The 19671-nt window shown below is 36.7% G+C and overlaps 1 pseudogene; it reads left to right on the top strand.

The window, feature by feature from the left end:
• The first annotated feature begins 219 nt into the window (after positions 1-219).
• Positions 220-19353, top strand: LOC116868257 (annotated as a pseudogene).
• Positions 19354-19671: the final 318 nt, after the last annotated feature.

Raw genomic sequence — 19671 nt, 5'->3', positions numbered from 1 at the left:
TAGTGGAGCCTGAGGTCCAAGTGGTAATGAGGGTCTAGTTCATGGAAGATGTGACTGGCCATTTTAGTATTTTTGGGTTTAATCCTGAGTGAAATGAGTAACTGCTAGAGTTCTGAGCAGATGAGTTATGAAAAGGATTACTTTATCTGCTGTGTGGACAAGAGATTTTAAGAGGTCAAAGAGAGAGGCAGGGAGGGCCATTAGGAGTCTATTACGATAATGCAGGTAAGAGAAGATTGTGGCTTGGACCCAGATGGTAGCCATGGAGATGATCAGACGTGGTTAGATTCTGGATATTTCTTCATTCTAATCTCACAGAATTTGCTGAAAAGTTTTGATGTGAGGTATGAAAGAAATGGAGGAGTCAGGAATGAATCATGAGGCTGAGGAACCTTATAAAGAATGGGAAGAAAAAAATGGAATGAGTTCAAGTGATAAGGAATTACACTTAACCATAAAATATCTTTGAGGTCATATTCCGAGACAGGGTGTCAGGCAATTTTAAGACAGTAAAACGTTTGAGACAGATGCTGTGCAAAACTTGATATGGAAGTGGGATAAAAATTTCCCCACATTCTCCGAACTCTTTCAACCTCCCCACCGCTTTAAGGAGCATAAGGACATTGATGTGTTCCTTGACAGAAACCTCAGAATTACTATGTACACCACAATTCTTGGTTAACCGGATCCTGTACATTTAATCTTTTAATATCTCCTGAAATTCACTGCTCCATGACACTCATATGAGGTTACTTCTTTTGATTGACATAAACAAAACTCCATCCCTGGATTGCTGGCGTTTGCCTTCTGCCCCAACCAGTTTCTCATGGAGTATAATTTTTTTTTTTGAGTGATATGAATTCTTCTCCAAAAATTCCTTAAACAATCTAGGGAATAAAATGTTTGAGAAAACCCATCGACCCATAAACAATAGTTAAAATAATTAATAATTGTTGGCCAAATATGTTATTAATATTATCTGGGCAATATGTAATGTGAATTTATGGTTAGACTGTTATACAAGATTTTTAGCCTCCCAGAGTGTTATATAAAAATATATACAGTCATTATGCATGACCTTTATGGGGAATTTGGTTGTAGTTAACTACTATTCATGTAGCTAAGTCATCTTACTTCTACCATGGGATGTAAGGCTCAGCAAGCCAAATAGAGTGAAAGGAACAAAGCAGATATGTTGACAAAAAAAGAACAAGTTTTTTCTCTTCCAGAGCCATGGATATTTTCATTCATCATTCAGCATGTGTGACATCTCTTAATTTTCAAATCTGTGGATTGTGGAAAGAATAGGAAGGAAAGAAGAACATTATATATTTAAAATTTAATGTGAACAGATTAAAAAAAATGGCTCTTCCAGTTTCTGGACTGATTTCCAAACACATGAATCTCCTATATCTAATTACTGACCTCAGAATTTAAAAAACAACAACAACAAACAAACAACTTCAGTAATACTTTAAGACTTGTATATTTTCATTGGTTAATCAAAAATTAATACATGGATTTATAAAATTATGAATTTTAGTTCTAAAAGGACCTTTGAAGATCACTTCTTGATTTTATGTGATTAGATTACTCATGTGTTCATTTAATAACAAAAATTTTGAGCGTCTGTCATATGCCATTCACTTTGTGAGACACACAGAATAAGTAGTGAAAATGATAGACACAAACACTTCCCTAGGAGGGTTCTAGGATTCGTAGAAGAGGCAATCAATTAGAACCATACATCATTTCACAAAACTATAGAACATGTAAGGTTCAGATTAACCCCAAGAGGGTCTGAATCATTAAGGAACATTTTTAAGAAGAGGAGACATTTAAACTGAAACCTAAGGAATGTTTAAGAATTGACCAGCTGAAGTTGTGAAACAAAGCCCAGTACATGTTAGAGTCTAGATAGGAGACTCTGCAAAGCAGCTAATTGTGAACCTAAAAGAAGTTCCACAGTGTGTACATTTCAAATTGGCAAAGATAGCAAAGACACTTATCCTCCTTCAGAATCTGGAATGGTATTGTGATACTTTGGCTCTGAACTCCTGTCGTCCATTTTTCTAGGTTTATGTTGTTTTTACCTTGATGTTAAAGCCCTAGAATTAATGCTCTTTTAAAATTTCTGTGTGTGCATATTTAGATTTCCCAACATTACCATGTTTTTGCCCTTTTTCCTGATCAAATCTGTTACTTACTTTATCCATTAATTCTGCCAGTCAGTCATTAAATCTATTCACATTTAATCTTGATTCAGTTTGCCATTTTTTTCTGCAAATAACAATTTTGTTCTGTTTTTGCATAATTGGTAATGTCATTATTTCACCCTGACTCTTGAAGCACTGATAGATTATTTCTGTATAAAATATGTCTAGATTAATCACTCTTTACGAGCACTGTGAAGGTATTATCCCATTATCTTCTAGGGTGTGTTGTTACTCATGAGAAGTTGGCTATAACTCTATTTGCCTTACACTTTAGGTAAACAGTCTATTTCTTTCAGTGCTTTTAAGATTTTTTTTCTTTAAAAAGTGTAACTGTCATGTGTCCACATAGAGATTTCTTTTTAAATGTATCCTATTCAGGATTACATGTGATTCTTCAAAATTTGAACACATATTTCAAATTAAAAATATTTTTTCAATTTCAAAAAATATTCAACTGTCATGAATTGGAATGGTGTTTTCCCTCCATACTTTCTCTTGTTTGCTTCTGTAACCCCTAAATTCCTTCCCACTCTCTTTTTTCTATCGCTTTACTTCGTTGTGCAGATTTCTGGATAACTTCCTCAGAGATATTTTGTCATTAACAAAATCACTTCCTTTATTTAATGTACTATTTAGCCTATCCATTGAGTACACTTATTGCAATAGTGATACTTTCTATTCCTAGAACTCCATTTGTTTTCTTCACATAATTGGCCACTTGTGCATTCAATCCTGTTATCTCAGTGTTCCCCTCCGCTCATTATTTTAAAAATATTTCCAAACTCTCTTAGATTATTATCTCTAGATCTCATATATAAATTCGCTTAAATACTCTGACTTTCTCAACTCAATGATTTTCCATTCTTTCATACTATGTTTTTTATTTGTTTGTTTTCTTAACGGTGATTTCATCTGAAGTGTTTGTTGTTCAGAGTGCAGACCGCGATAGTCTGAAGAATTTTTGAGTGTCTGTGTTGTAAATACTATTCAGCAGAGCCCTTTTGTGTATTTCACTGGTTTTATGTCTATTCTCATGTCAATGTCTTGAACAACAGGCATTTTGTTCTATGTCCATAAGTGATCCAAATTTAATATTCTAAACAGTCACAGGTGAATCTAGTTCTATTCCAGATCTCAATATATATCAAGCTTCAGGGCCATATTTTAAAATTCCTACTTCATGAAAAAGACATTACTTTGGGTTTTATCTGTACTACAGAAGCTCAGTCCAGGTTCTCTGCATCACATAGGCTTCAGGTCTCAATTTCTCTCTCCAGGGATCTTGAAACCCTAAATTCTAATGCCTATTTTAACCTTCTTAATTCCATTATCCATTTAGCTTCAGCAATCTTTCAACACTATCTTTGAGTTAACTTTTCATTTTGCGTATTTGATAATCAATCATTTTTGGTTTTGATCTTAGATAGGCACTCTAAATTATCTTAATACATAGCTTTCTAATATAGAATTCTAAGTGTTTAGATCCTGGTGTGAGGTAAACTCTCCCAATGAACACAGTTAATCAACATAATCTTCCATATCAACATGTCAACATGATCAAGGCTAGAGACAGGAAATCCTGTTTGGAGTGTTTTCCAAATTCTTATATATATATATATATATATATATATATATATATATATGTGTGTGTGTGTGTGTGTGTGTGTGTGTGTGTGTAGTAGTGCCAAAGAATTAAGAGAAAAATTATCAGGTTATTCATTGGATTTTTGAGTTTAAGAAGAGAAATTTGTCATGATTGTGTTAATATTCCTGCAAATGGGATGAGTGAGATGTCATTAACTAAAATAGGAAACATATGAGGAGGCTTAGGCTGGGAAATTAGATTATAAATTTCATTCTGGATACATTGATCTTGCTGTCCCTTGAGACATCTCTTCATAAACAGTTTGTTATATGGTCTAATACCTAGGAAGAGTTTTGAACTGGATATTTTAAAAACTGGTAACAATCTGCATCTCATTTATAATTCAAACAAATTGAATGGGTTGAACACTGAACACTCAGCAGTGTATATAAATTGCAAAAAGAACAGATTTAAGATAGAAACCTGCATTATAGTGACATTTAAAAGATGTCAAAGAACTGGAAAGGAAAACTTAAAAAAAGAGCATCCCTACCAGTAGGAAGAAATGCAGGAAAAGATTATGGACTAGAAGCCAAAGGAATAAAATTTTCATAATGGAAGTAGTAGTCAAGAAGTAGTATCAAATACCTGTAGTTAAGCAAAAGAAGAAGTGAAAGTCCCCTCCAAATACAGACACATTGCTGAGCTTGATTAGAAAAGTCTCAGTCAATTCCTAAGTGGTGAACTGCAACTTGCAATGGAAGTGGAAAGCTTAGGTGATATGCAAATGGGAATTATTACCATGGATAAATTTTTAATTTGTTAAAGAATTAAGAAATTAAGATGACTTAATAAATGTTGATAGATTGTAAGACTGGATGTCATAAAAGTTAATTCTCCCCAAACTGACCTATATATTTAATGAAATCAGAATAATTTCTTACTCAGTTTTGTATTCTGTGTAGAAATTAGGAAACCCAAGGTACAATTTCTGGGCAGATGCAAAGGAGCCAGAAGAGTCATGATGAACTTGAAGAGGCTGGATAACTTACACTATTAGTCACCTAAACTTAATAAAACTGTAAGAAGGAAGACAGTGTGTATTGGCACAGGATTGTGTTATCAAACCATGGAGAAAAACAGAAATGCAAAACATATTCAGATTTTTATTTGTAACAAAGGTGACAAAGTAGTGTAGAAAGGAAGGGATGAACTTTTCAATAAATGGTGGTGAGTCAACTGAGTATCCATATGGGGGGGAAAATTGTCCTTACTTCATGCCATTCACAGAAAATAAATTCCAGATGTATTATAGATCTAAGCAGGAAATATAAAACAATAAAGCTTTTAGTAAATACCTAGGAGAATATCTTCATGACTTGGGATACACAGAATTTCTTAACTAGTACTCAAAATACACTAATTATAATGAGAGAAACTGATCAATTGGACTATCATGGGACCCAATCCTGTATCAATTTTGCTAAAATAAGTGCCCCTTAATAAAGAAATATGTAGAATCCCATGTGTGGCTCAACTGCTTCAAATCGCCTTGAATAGTAGTAGTGCTGGTTGTGGACATGCAAGGAGAAAAGGCAAATCTCTGCTCAAAATCCGTGTCTATTTCTATGGCAATAAACTGCTGACTCTTCCAAGGTAGAAGGATCCAAATGGCCAATCTACAACCAACTAGCCAGTTTGTCCCCTTAAGGAATAGTAACACATTTATAATTCATTGCTAGTCTCCGTTCCTGGAAGGTTGGACATTTGGCAACGGCAGTAAATAAGTCAGCCTTGGAAAGTGAAAGTCCGTGTCATGGAACCTATGCATAGCTTCCATCTCCGCCATCATGGCTACTTTCATTGTGTACCCCTTGCTCCAACATTGGAGTAGTCGATGGCAAAGACTGTCTGGTCAACTGGCATTTTTTTGGTCTATATCATTATTTAGTGCTTGCTGCATGGTTTGTGCATCGTGGTAGACATACATATGCTCTATAGATTCTTCATTCTTTTTTTTTTAATTTTAAAGATTTTATTTATTTATAAATAAATAAGAGAGAGAGAGAGAGAGAGAGAGAGAAGAGAAAGGGAACAAGCGAGAGCAGTAGAACAGGGGGAGGGAGAAGCAGACTCCCTGCTGAGTAGGGAGCCTGATGTGGGGTCAGATCCCAGGACACTGCTGCCCCCCTGGTGCCCCTATTCATTTTTTGTTACCATTTTCCTATGTCTATTTATGTGTCTTTACTCCACACTTCCTATTTCTCCACTTTTAATTTTTTAATTTTATTTTTTTCCAAGTTTCTGACTAGCCCTCTATCTTATTTAATACTGCCCATGAGTCTATATATTTTCTAATCTTGGGACACTTCTTCTTCCACACAAGTTGGATGGCAGGGGCACAGTCTGAAGATCTTCCCACGACAGGTTTAGTCTTCTATAATCTCTTTCATGGCTACTTCAGAACGAGGCTGTATTACAATCACTATCAGTTTTCAAGCCAACCATGTGTCAACTAAAACGTGTTCTTTTTTTTTTTCTTTCTCCTCATTTAGCTAGTTGTAAGACACTCCACACATGCCTACATTGTAAGTAGAGGGAAGGGCACTGATGCAGACTTGGTATGTGCCATGGGATTCTTGGTTATCTGCTCATGCTGCTTGCTTGGGCCCTCTGTTCCTGTTTGGGATTGATCCCAGCTAAACAACTTCCATTTTACAATGACATATATATAAGGCCCTCAACTATATGGAATGATGATTCTGATAGGATTCACTTCATGATCATCATTACGTGAGGCAGGGAGTAGAGGGCAGGAGCAAACTTGTCCTTAATTAGGAACCATTGTTCTAGAGCACCAGTGATAATCAGCAATAGCTATTTGGTTCATTTTTCTTATTGTTATGCCTTTCCTTCAATACCTGATTCATTTTCTTCCACCGGTGACATTCTCCCAGGTCACTACTGGCGAACGTTTCAATAATTGGACCATGACTTTATAGCTGGGGTTGTCTGTGCTCCACCTGTCATCAGTAAGGGAGTCTTCATTGTCAATTGAACATTAGTGATCTAGTGCTAAAACACTATCTTACCTCCTATTTTCTTGGTTTCAACTGTCACTGGTTAGGAAACAGACATGGACAAGATGTTTATTAGGAATGAACATCTGTTAAGGGGAAAGGAATGAAGCATGATTGGGAAGAAGAACTAAACTGTGATGTAGGTCTGACATAATGTCAGTAATCTCTGGGGGGGTGGAGATCCGGAGGGAATATTGCCCATCAGACTGTCCATTATGGGAACCAAATGACCAGGTTTTAGATCCTGACTCTCAGCAGATGCAAGCTCCCCTGGAGAAAGATATGAGCTTGGTAAAAAGTGGCTCTCTCCAACTTACGCAGACCCTGAAAATGTGGAGAACTGAAGGATGTCTGCTGACCATATTTCCAGCAGCCAGGCAGCAAGCCCTTCCTTGAGAGATCTAGGTGGCGCACCTCCACATTAACTATATATATACATATGTATATGTATATATATGTGTATTTTTTTACACAATGAAAAGAGTATAAATTAAACAATTGTTATATGAAAACACACGAATCTTATAAGTGTAATATTAAGTGAAGGAGGCCAGACCTTCCTGCAAAAAGGAAGACTGTCTTTAGAATGATTCTAAATATCTGCATTTCAAAAGGAGGAAAAACCCACAGATACTGTTGGAGGTCAATATAGTATTTGTCTTCAAATGGTGAAAGCCTAGGGCTTATATAAGATCTTTTGCCCCACTGTTTATGTTCTATTTCTTTATGTGGGTACAGGTTACACAGCTAAATTCTCTTAATGATTGCACATTTTTCTCAGCATATTTAACACTTAAATTTTTTTAAGGAAGTATTAAAATATGGCTATTAAATGGATGATAAAAATAGGATAGTAATTATGAGTTACTTTACTTAAAAGTTGTATTAGTCTACACTTCAGTGTTACAAAATTTCATGAGAATCACAGTATATTATTTAAGATTCAGTCATAAATTACAATGACCACAAATAATAGCTTCAAATAAACAAAAACTTGATTTCTATCTCATATAAAAATTTAGAGGCAAAAAGTTCAGAGGTGCCGTGTTAGTTTTGCTCCCCAAAGTCCTCAGGGATACAGCTCATTCCAGGTAATTATCTCCCATTCCTACGGTAGGGACTTGTCCTTGGGCACATGAAAATGGCTAAAACTGTAATAATAATACCCTATTTTAATAGTAATAACACCCTATTTTAATAAAAAGTAATAAGAAATAAAGAGAAAGGAAAGAGGGTATGAGGCAAACGTTATTTAAATACATGTCCAAGAAACTGCCACAAGACTACAGCCATACCTTGGAGATAGTGTGGTTTCAGTTCCAGACAACTGCAATAAGGCAAGTATCACAATAAAGGGAACCAAATGAGTTTTTCGGTTCCCCAATGAATATAAAAGTTATATTTACACTATACTGTAGTGTATTAAGTGTGCAAAAGCCTTAAGTCTAAAACAACATACATAACCTAATTAAAAATTTTTTACTGCTAAAAATGCTAAGCACTATCTGAGCTTCCAGCAAGTCAAACATAATCTTTTGGCTGATGGAGTTTGTTGCCTCTTTGTGGAATGTTGCTAACTGATCGGGGTGGTAGTTGCTGAAGGCTGGGGAGGCTGTGGCAATTTCTTAAAATAAGACAATTATGATGTTTGCCACATGGATTGACGTTCACAAAAGAGTTCTTTGTAGCATACAAAGCTGCTTTACGGCATTTCCCCCACAGAACTTCTTTCAAAAGTCAATCTTCTCAAACCCCACTGCTGCTTTATCAACTAAATTTATATAATATTCTAAATCTTTTGCTGTCATTTTGACAATCTTCACAGCATCTTCACCAGGAGTAGATTCCACTTCAAGAAGCCATTTTCTTTGCTCACGCATAAAAGCAACTTGAGATTTTTTTCATGAGACTGCAACAATTCAATCTCATATAAAGACTCCACTTCTAATTCTGCTTCTTTTGGGGCTCTTGGGTGGCTCAGTCGGTTAAGCATCCAACTCTTGGTTTCTGCTGAGATCATGGATCTCAGGCCTTGGGATGGAGCCCAGTTTCACACTCCCCACTCAGCGGGAACTTTGTTTGAGATTTTCTCTCTACCTATCCCCCTGTTTCTCCCTCACATACACACTCTCACTCTAATTCTACTTCTCTTGCTGTTTCCACCACATCTGCATTTTCTTCCTCCAATGAACTCTTAAACCCCCAGAAGTCATCCATGAGGACTGGAATCAATTTTTTTTCCAAATTTTTGTTCATGTTGATATTTTGAACTCTTCTAATGAATCACAAGTGTTTTTAATGGCCCCTAGAATAGTGAATCCTTTCCTGAAGGCTCTTCATTTACTTTGTCCAAATCCATCAGAGGAATCACTGTCTATGGCAGCTACAGCTTTACAAAATTTTCTTAAATAGTAAGACTTAAAAGTTGAAATTAGTCCTTGATTCATGGAATGCAGAATTGATATTGCATTAGCAGGCATGAAAACAATATTAATCTCACTGCACATCTGCATCAGAGCTCTTGGTAACCAGATGTATTGTCAATGAGTGGTAATATTTTGGAAGCAATCTTTCTTTTCTGAGCAGTAGTTCTCAGTGGTGGGCTTAAAATATTTAGTAAACCAGGCTGTGTAGACTGACTGATGTCTTCCAGGCTTTCGTGTTCATTTATTGAGCCAAAAAGAGTAGATTTTGTATAATTCTTAAGGGCCCTTTGATTTTCAGAATGGTAAGCAAGCACTGGTTTTAATTTAAAGTCTCCATCTGCATTAGTCCTTAATAAGAGAGTCAGTCTAGCCTTTGAGGCTTTGAAGCCAGACATTGACTTCTCCTCTCTGGCTAGGAAAGTCCTAGATGACATCTTCTTCCAATAGAAGACTGTTTTGTCTATATTGAAAATCTGTTGTTTAGCACAACCACCTTTATGAATTACCTTAGCTAGATCTTCTGAATACAAGAGTAGCACTTTTGACTTCCTTCAAGAACTTGCTTTTGCATTCACAACTTGGCCAACTTTTTGGTGCAAGAGGTCTCTAGCTTTCTGTTTCTCTCAACTTTAGGCATGCCTCCTTCACTAAGATTAACCATTTCTAGCTTTTGATTTAAAGTGAGAGATGTATGATTCTTTTACTTGAACACTTAGAGCCCATCATAGGATTATTAACTAATTTTAATATTGTTGTGTCTTGGACAATAGGGAGATCTGAGGAAAGAAGGAGGGATGGGGGAATGGCTGGTGGATGTAGCAGTCCAGACACACACATTTATCAATTACATTTGCTGTTGTGTATTGGTGTGTTTCATGGTGCCTCAAAACAATGACAATGACAACAGTAATATCAAAGATCACTAATCACAGATTACCCTAACAGATATAAAAATAATGAAAAAAAGTTTGAAATACTATGAGAATTACCAAAATGAGCCACAAAGACACAAAGTGAGCAAATGCTATTGGAAGAATGATGCCAATAGACTTGGTCAATGCAGGGTTTCTATAAACCTTCAATTTGTTAAAAAAAAAAACAAAAACAATAACTGCAAAGCTCAATAAATCAAGGTATGCCTGTGTTTCTATTCATGCCTTTGACCCCAAATTAGTTGTATGTCAATCACTTGGAACAAAGACGTTCGGGAAATAAAAGACTCACTTTGAACAGTTGTGTCTCCCTCTAAAAAACTGAGATTCTTTGCCTCAGGAAAAAGGAGAAAACAGCTGTTTTGTTCAGCCATCAATCTCTATGGCACAGGGGAAACAGTAACAGTTTTTAGGTTCCTGGTTTAAAATAACAATAGTGAGTTTTAAAATGTCACATTCACCACAAGGAACTTTAAGAAAGAGTTAGCACGAATTATTCTTCCATCATTTGGGAAAAAATGATAACCTGAATGAAAAGTGAGGTAATACAACATAACTAAGACAAAGAACTGTGTCACTAATAGACTGTTATTAATTTTTAAAAACATAGTCTGTCACCAGCTGATTGCAAACACTTTTGAGGAGAGCCAAAGTTTCAGGAAACACAAAGTAATAGGTGGAGGAAAGTAGATGTTCTCACAGATACTACATTTCATTAGTTTAATCATATTGGAGAGTACCCAGGAAAGTATACTTCCTTTATAATTTGTTAAGGTGAAAAAGTCATGTTCACTGAAAATTGCTCCTGATTTAACTCATCCCGGGATAAATATTCTGAAAAGCGGGGAAATATTTTACATTTCTCCATTAAATTATAGCCATATGCATTGCACACACATAAGAAATGTAAATATGCTGTAATGAAGTATATTTTGAAATATGTAAGAAATTATTTCTTCCATTTCTATAAAATTATGTTTAAGTATCCTCTTCAATCATCTGTCCTTCTCTGCCTAGAATTTTATCTCCATTTCTTTAGAAGTATATTTCTTGAAAATGTTGATTTTCACCACTAGATCCCTATCCCTACCTATCATTCGTTATTTCTAATTTTATGATCTGGTATTTTATGTACCAGTGCAGTGCATCAGCTCTCACAAATTCAGCATTAATAATCAAATAAATCTGGAATTTTTTCAGCCTTTATTTTACAGTTTAACTGTATAGTGTTTGATACTATTGACCACTCTTTCTGCTCATGTATTCTTAAAATCCTGATCTTCCCTCTAATATCTTCTTACACAATCTTCTTCATTTCACTTGCTGGTGACTGCAAAATTTTGGCTGCTCAAACTTAAATCTTTGGGGGTCATCCTAGACTGTCAGTTTCTCTTACACCCTACTTCTAAAGCCATGAAGAAACCCCCCTGGTTCCACTTTACATTTCATTCTCTCCACTGGAACTACCCTCGGCCATGCACAACACCTCTCATCTGATTGATTGCAAAGGCCTCCAACTGGTCTCCCTTCTTCTTTCCTTTATTCTGATACATAACTTAGCACTATAAGTGATTCTTCCAAAACAGATATGAGGCCACATCTCTCCTCAAAAATCTGAAATGGCTCCCAACTTCACCGTGAATATAAGGGAAAGTTATCCAACGGTGTACGAAGTCCTGTGACACTTGCCCCTATTCCTGTTGCCTCTCTGACCTTATCTCCAAACACCTTTGTATCTATTTTAGTGGCCAACAAGTCTACTTGCTACTAATAAAACATTGTTTTAGATGAGTGCTTTAGAAAACCCATTTCGATTGCCAGAAAGAAAAAGTAGTGACCACCCAAAGCACAGAAAAATGCTAGCATGTAAGTGGTCTCCAGAGCAATCAAAACACATCCCTAATACTGCCAGTACTCTTTCTCTCAGCATGCTTTCTTTCTCCACACTGGCTTCATTTTTTTTTTTTAAGCTGCCATTCTCCACAGGTGGGAAATACCACCACCTGGCAGATCCTAGATTCAGACCTTCTCAAGGTGAGCTGTAATGTGAAAAATTCAAGAAACATTAGTGTAACGGACTTCATGTTTGTAGCCCCACAAAACTCGTATGTTAAAACTTCATTCCCTAGTGTGATGGTATTTGCATATGGGGCCTTTGGGTAATTAGGTAATTAGGTCATGAGTGTGGAGACCACATGATAGGATTAGTGACTTTATAGGAAGAAACAGGAGAGAGTTTGCTTCTCTCTGTGTGTGTCCACCATGTGAGGCTACAAGAAGACGGCTATCCACCCACAAACTGGAAAGAGAATTCTCACCAAGAACCAAATATGCTGGTATCTTAACTTCGGACTTCAGAGTTTCCAGAACTGGAAGAAATAAGTTTGTTGTTTAGTTCACTCAGTCTATTGTAATTTGCTAGAGCAGCCCCAGCAAACTAAACAACTAGCTTGGCTTGAAGTAGAGGAAGAGACTGAACTCAGGAAACAGATTGTTTTATTCAAATCTCATCTCTGATACTAATTAACCATGTGACTTTTAGAAAGTTACTTAATTTTTCTGGACCTTATTATTCCCAGTAAATTATGAATAACAATAGTGCCTATCCAATACAAATGTATGAGATCAACGAATATATGTAAGGTGTTTAGAAATGCTACCAATCCCCTGTGCTCAGAATAAAGATTTTTTACCTCTATAGAATTATGTGTTTGAAGTGAGAGTGGGGTATTTCTCCAAAATTAGGAATACTAGTTAGAGAAAAAAACCCTGTCAACAATGAGAAAAATGATGAACATGATACATTCATAATATATCACCACTAATGCCATTAGATCTCCTATAACCCTAGTCTAGCACAAATTATATATTGTGATTTTTTTTGAGTTTTTTAAAAATCAACAGAAGAAAGAACTGTTTATTTGTTATATTGATAGTAATAACATTTGTTGCAAAATCTTGACTTGAATAGCATCTTTCTATGGGAACCACCTGAAAACACTGAAGGCTAAATAAATGTCTGTGCAATGGAAAACATTACTCAAGTAAGCACATTAGCAGATGTCAGAAGTGTCTTGGAAAGCCGAAATCCAAGGAGCTGGATCACTTAACAAATGACTGCTCAAATACTTAGATTATGCCAGCATAGCACAAAAGAAAGGAATTGGTGATTATTGCACTGTGAGAATTTATAGTTAGCTGATTGGAATGAATCAGGAGCTCCTGTTTTGCCAGCAGTGCAAGTTCATTGTACCATGCCAAATAAGGGGCAATAGGAAGAATAATATTTGGGCTCATGAGGTTCTGCCATTAACTAATAATAAATCAATCTATTTTTAGAATTCAAATGTTTATTGCTTTTATGTAGTGTCTACTATGTAATCATGTGTTTAAATGTAAAATTGGTTTGAATTTGTTTCTCTTTGTGATTCTAAGATAAAAGACTTACCACCAAGGAACTGTACATGGTTAGAATCTGAAGTAGCCAGATACCTGCAAGAGATTTAATTCAAATACAGTGCATGGAATTGTGGTTTCAGAGAATCCAACAACATACCAAGGCATGGGAGTTGATATTATGTTTGAAAAGAGCATAAAGATTTCAGATTGTTCTGAAATTCATAAGACTCCCAGATTCTAGGTCTTTGAAAAATAAGTTTCTGTTGTCTATAAGCCCCCCCCCAAAAAAATTAAATACAGAAAATAAACATAAGAAAAGTGAGTTGATTGAAAATATGCACTAGAATAAGCTATATTCAGGCATAACAAAAAAAATTCTGAGTGTTTGCAGCAATATTATTCTATATGTGTGCATGTCTGTGTACTGTAAATGTATGAATGTGCTTTAACACCTACCTACATGAATACATATTAAAAATCTCAGAGATGCTTATGGCTTCCCCTGAATGAGCCATAAATGTCAGGTGTCAATCCCTGTGACTCACTGTACATATTTTCAAGATGGCTACAATAACATATCCACTCTGTGGATGAAAATTAAATGAAAATTAAAAACAATAATAATAATTTTGTATTTATTATTTTATTGGGTATTTTCAATGTGTCTAATTAAAACAACACATATTAATTAGATTATTATAATACTTTTATTTCTGTAGTAATTTGACTCATTATTTCTTTGAGTGTAAGTTCCACAAGAATGAAGGGTCAATGCTGATTTTGTTCCATTTTACCCTCGATCCTAGAGTACAGCCTCGGATTCAATAAATATCTGGTAATTAAAAAACCCTCCATGACATAGTCAATTAATTTATGATTCTTTTTTTAAAAGATTTTATTTACTTGACAGAGATCACAGGTAGGCAGGGAGACAGGCAGAGAGAAAGAGAGGAGGAAGCAGGCTCCCCTCTGAACAGAGAGCCCGATGTGGGGTTCTATCCCAGGACCCCGGGATCATGACCTGAGCTGAAGGCAGAGGCTTTAACCCACTGAGCCACCCAAGGCACCCCAGTGTGTGTGTTTATATAATTTAAATACATATAAAAATTTAACAATTTTATCATTCTAAAGTATACAGTTCCATGGTATTTAATATATTCATTATGGTGGGGAAGTATCACTACTAGCTAGTTCCAGAATATTTTCATCACATTACAAGGAAAGTCCATTCCCATTAAGCAGTCACTCTCAATCCCTTCCTCCTCCAAGCCCCTGATACTAATCTGCTTTTTATTTCTATGAATTTATCTATTATGGTTTTTTTCAATCAGCGCACTTTCAATTTTGATCCAATTTGTAGCATTTATTTATATTTCATTTATTTTAATGACTGAAATAATTTCACAGTGCATGGGTGTACCAAACTTTATTTACCCATTTAGCAGTTGATGACATGTGGGTTATTTCCACCATTCAGTTATTATGAATCATCCTGTGACAGCCATTCATGTACCTGTTTTTGTTTGCACACCAGCTTTTAATTCTTTGCGATATATACCTAAGAAGAGAATTCCTGAGTCATGTGGTATTGATGCTTAATACACTGGAAGTTCTAGTGATCTGCTGTACAACAGAGTACCCATACTTAAGAGTAATATATTGTGCACCTTAAAATACATGAAGAAGACAGAGCTCATGCTAAGTGACTTTTTTCAACAAACAAATAAACCCAAAAACACATACACAAAAGAACATAAGGAAAGGTGATAGATATATAAATATCTTTATTGTGGCGATGGTATTAAGGATTATGCATATACCCAAAGTCATCAAGATATATACATTAAATGTATACAATTTTGAGTATCAACTATACCTCAATAAAGTTTTTTAAAAACACTAGTGAGGATGCAGTGTTGCAGAAATGCAAGTTTTCGCAGATATGAGAAAAAGTATACTTACAAATGGAGATAATAGAAGAAAAACATGATTTTAAGAAAAAATATTAGACATTTTTCCAAAAAAGACTTACAGATGACCAGTATGTATATAAAAAGATGCTCAATATCACTAACCATCAGGGAAATGCAAATTAAAACTGGGGGATAGCATCTCACATTTGTTAGGATGGCTATTATCAAAAAGACCAGAGATAACAAGTGTCAGTGAGGGTGTGGAGAAAAGGGAATTCTTGTACACTGTGTTAGGAATATAAATTGGTACACCATTTTGAAAAATGGGGTTTCCTCAAAAAATTAAAAATACAACTACCACATGATCTATCAATCCCACTTCTGGTATATATCAAAAGATATGAAATTAATATCTTAAAGAGATATATGTACTTCTATGTTCATTGCAGCCAATATTTTTCAAAACAGCCAAGACATGGAAACAACCTATGCGTCCATCAACAGATGAATGGACAAAGAAAATATGTCATATACATATATAATGGAAAATTATTCAGCCATACGAAAAAAAAGTAAATCTTGTTATTCACAACAACATGAATGAAGTTCAAGGACATTACGCTAAATAAACCAAACACAGAAAGCAAACTATTGTATAATCTCACATGTGGAATCTAAAGTCAAACTCACATAAGCAGAGGGTAGATGGTGGTTGCTAGGGGTTGGGAGGTGGGGAAAATAGGGAGATGTTGGTCAAAATGTACAAACTTACAGTTATAATATGAGTAAGATCTGAAGATCTAATGAACAGCACCATGACTTAGTTAATAATACTGCTTACTTGAAATTTGCTAAGAGAGTAGATCTTAAATGTTCTTAACCACACACAAAAAATGTCAACTATGTGAGGTAATGGATGTGTTAATTAGCTTGATTATGGTAATCATTTTATAATGTATACTGATATCAAATCATCATGTTATATACCTTAAATACATAAAATTTTATTTGATAATTATACCTCAATAAAATTGGAAAAATAAATGCCTTAATTAAAAATATTAAAAGTGAGAATAACTATAGTAAAAGGTTAGGAAACAATTTTATAAAGAAGTAGGCTTGAGCTAAAATACGTGAAGTGAGGTGGTTGAAAGAAGAACTTTCTGGGCAGAGTGTACAACTAGTGCAAAAACCCTGTGCAGGAATCTGAGGAAGTGAAAGGAGGCCAGTACATCTCAACTTCAGAGAAAAAGTTGGAGGTTGGTATGAGAAGAGGATGGAGAGATATGCAGAGTCCAGGCATGTCATGGAGAATATGCTTGAAACACAGGCTTATTTAAGATATTTATTCTTTATCCAAAGAGCAATGACAGTTTCTGGAAGGTTTTAATTGTGTGATAGAGAATAAAATCAATTTTGAGATTTTTAAAGACTGTTATGGTGATAACCTATAAGACAGAATATGAGGAGATGAAAATGGATACAGTGAAATTAGTTAAGAATTTATTCCTTAGAAATAATTAATTGTGTCTGTCCATACTTGGACCATCATAGCAGTGATGTGGGAAAATAAAATATGTACTACTTGGTGATGATTTGTATATGGGGACTAAGGGAAAAATCCAAGTGAAGATATGGAATTAGGAGTTAAATCTATAGAATTTGGAACAGAGGTCTGAACTATATATAAAAAGTTGGAAGTCCTTGAAATATAGGTGGTGACTGAAACCAAAGGTTTGATTAAGTTTGGAGAATATGGACCAAGGAAAGCCTTAGCAAACTTTTGTTTTTAATATTTAATTACCAGTTAGAGAAAAATGAACTACCAAGTTGGGTTGGCAAAGAACTACCAGACAAGTAGGAATAAAGCACAGCACAATGGGATACTAAAAATCACTGAGAATTAAGTTAGGCCAATTTTGAAATCAGTCCTTTGAATTTAGCAACATAGAGAGGCTTGCTAAACTTAGGGAGAACTAATTCAGGAGTAGTAGTAGAAGAAGAAATCTTCCTCAGATTGAAAAGCAAGTGAAATAGGAAAAAAAAAATTAGAAGAGTTTTTTTTTTTTTTTAAGTTTGGCTGTTATGGGGGAAATGAGATTTAATGTTTCAGCAACAAAAGAATGTATAGGAGAAAAGGAAAATTGAGAGGGCACTGATATTTGGCAGGGATCTGGAGGAAATACGTCTAAAGCACATTAAAAAGATTATCTTTACATAGGAGAAAAAAGTACTGTATGTATAAAGTGAAACATCTAATGGTGGGTAAGATTTGGGTAGCTTTATAGTTTTGTAGTGATGAGTAGAAAATGATAGCTTCAATTTTTTTTCTGGAAAGTAGAATGAAAGATTATTTGGAAGGTATTGGGAGAGGTAACGATTTGCAAAGAGGGAAAAGTTCCAATGTATATCTCAGTCTCTAGGAAATTTCTGCAAGTAGGTGAGGAAGCTTGACTCTGGAATCTGACTCAATAGAATCCCACTGATATGAAATTTTCCCATTTGGACACTGCTTGCATAGACGTCATAATTAAAACCAATTTGTTAGTTATAGCTCTCCATCTGGCATTGTTTTCTGATGGTTGCAAGCCCCAGGTAAATTCTTATTTCAGAGATAATAATTATCTAAAATACAGAGAGTATTAAAAGAGAGTGGAGGGCATGTGGACAATGCACCGGCTGAGGAGCCACCATGGGCACCTTGCTGCATGAGCACCAGCCTACAGCCAGCATTGAAGCTATAAGAAGCTTGACCAGGACCCTGGGGACAGTAGCCCCTCCAATGAATGGTGGCCACAAACATTGGGGTTGTGGTCACCTCCCTCTTCATGACACCCCTGGGTGTGGTGAAGGTATGTTTGCAGTCTCGGTGCCCCTAGGTGGCCAATAAGTCGATGCCCTCTTGCAGACTCTGGAGCCTCTACTAGGCCAAGACGAAGTACCACTTCTACTGCAGTGGTGCCCTGGAGCCCCAGTTCCTGTGCCCAAACAGTGCCTGCTGTGCCACCTGGTTTCAGGACATGCTGCCGTGGTGAAGATAATGAGACATGAGGTCACCAGGACCCTGTGAAGCAGCCTCCCAGCCACCTGGTTGTGACTCTGCCAACCTCTGCCTTGTACTTCCCTGCCTACAACCAACCCAACCCAAGGCCTTCCTTTTTGGTTGACCCGACTTTTGACCTCTTCGCACACAGGGTGGTGGGGGCACTGGCTAGCATGGGCACCGTGACAGTGACGAGCTCCCTGGAGCTAGTGTGGACCAAGCTGCTAGCTCTGCACATGTTACACCGTGGCTGATGCTCCTGTCTGGGTGGCCGTGACCCAGGGCACCTGGTGATCAGTGTGGCTGGGCTGGGACCCCACTGCCCTTCAGGATGTACCTTTTTCTGCTCTGTACTGGTTCAACTATGAGCTGGTGAAAAGCTGACTGAGTGGGCTCAGGCCAAAGGACCAAGCACCCGTGGGCATCAGCTTTGTGGCTGGTGGCATCTCAGGGATGGTGGCAGCTGGCAGCTGTGCAGACTCTACCACCCTTCCCCGGGGTGGAGACTCAAGGCCAGGTCACACTGAGAGCTCTGGAGGCTGTGAGAGTGACACCCCTCCCTTACCCACTCCACCTGACTGCTGCTGCTACAGAGGATCCAGTTGAGGGATGTCTGGGGAACTCACCAGGCCTCCTTCTCAGGACAAGGGTCTTCAGGGGCACCCCTGCCTCTTGCGTCATCATGATCAGCGCTTATGAGTTGAGTTCAGCAAAAGCTTCTTCCAGAGGCTCAATGTGGAAAAGGCTCTGGGTTCTTGAAAGGAGCCAGGGGGCAAGGACCCTATCTCCTCCATGGATGAGAGTGGGGCAGAAGGAACCTGAGCCAAGAGCCTAGCCCTTAGCACTGAGAGGAGGGCCTCATTTTCCTTCCCTCTCAACTACGAGCCCCAGGGGAAGGGAGCTGCCGCTCTGGGCCTGCCCAGACCCCATCTTAGACAACTTTCTTCTTGCTGTTCCTCATTTCCAATCATGATCATCAATTTTCCACCATCCCTGCCAAGTTAAAGACCTACTATGTGTCCCCTCCCCTCTCATCATTTCCCTGTGTTTGCCATAGCTGTGTCTACTCCCAACAGA

The sequence above is a fragment of the Lontra canadensis genome, unplaced genomic scaffold, assembly GCF_010015895.1.
Source record: "Lontra canadensis isolate GAN:19392208 unplaced genomic scaffold, GSC_riverotter_1.0 scaffold15, whole genome shotgun sequence".
NCBI lineage: Eukaryota > Metazoa > Chordata > Mammalia > Carnivora > Mustelidae > Lontra > Lontra canadensis.
This window is presented reverse-complemented; position numbering and strand designations above follow the sequence as displayed.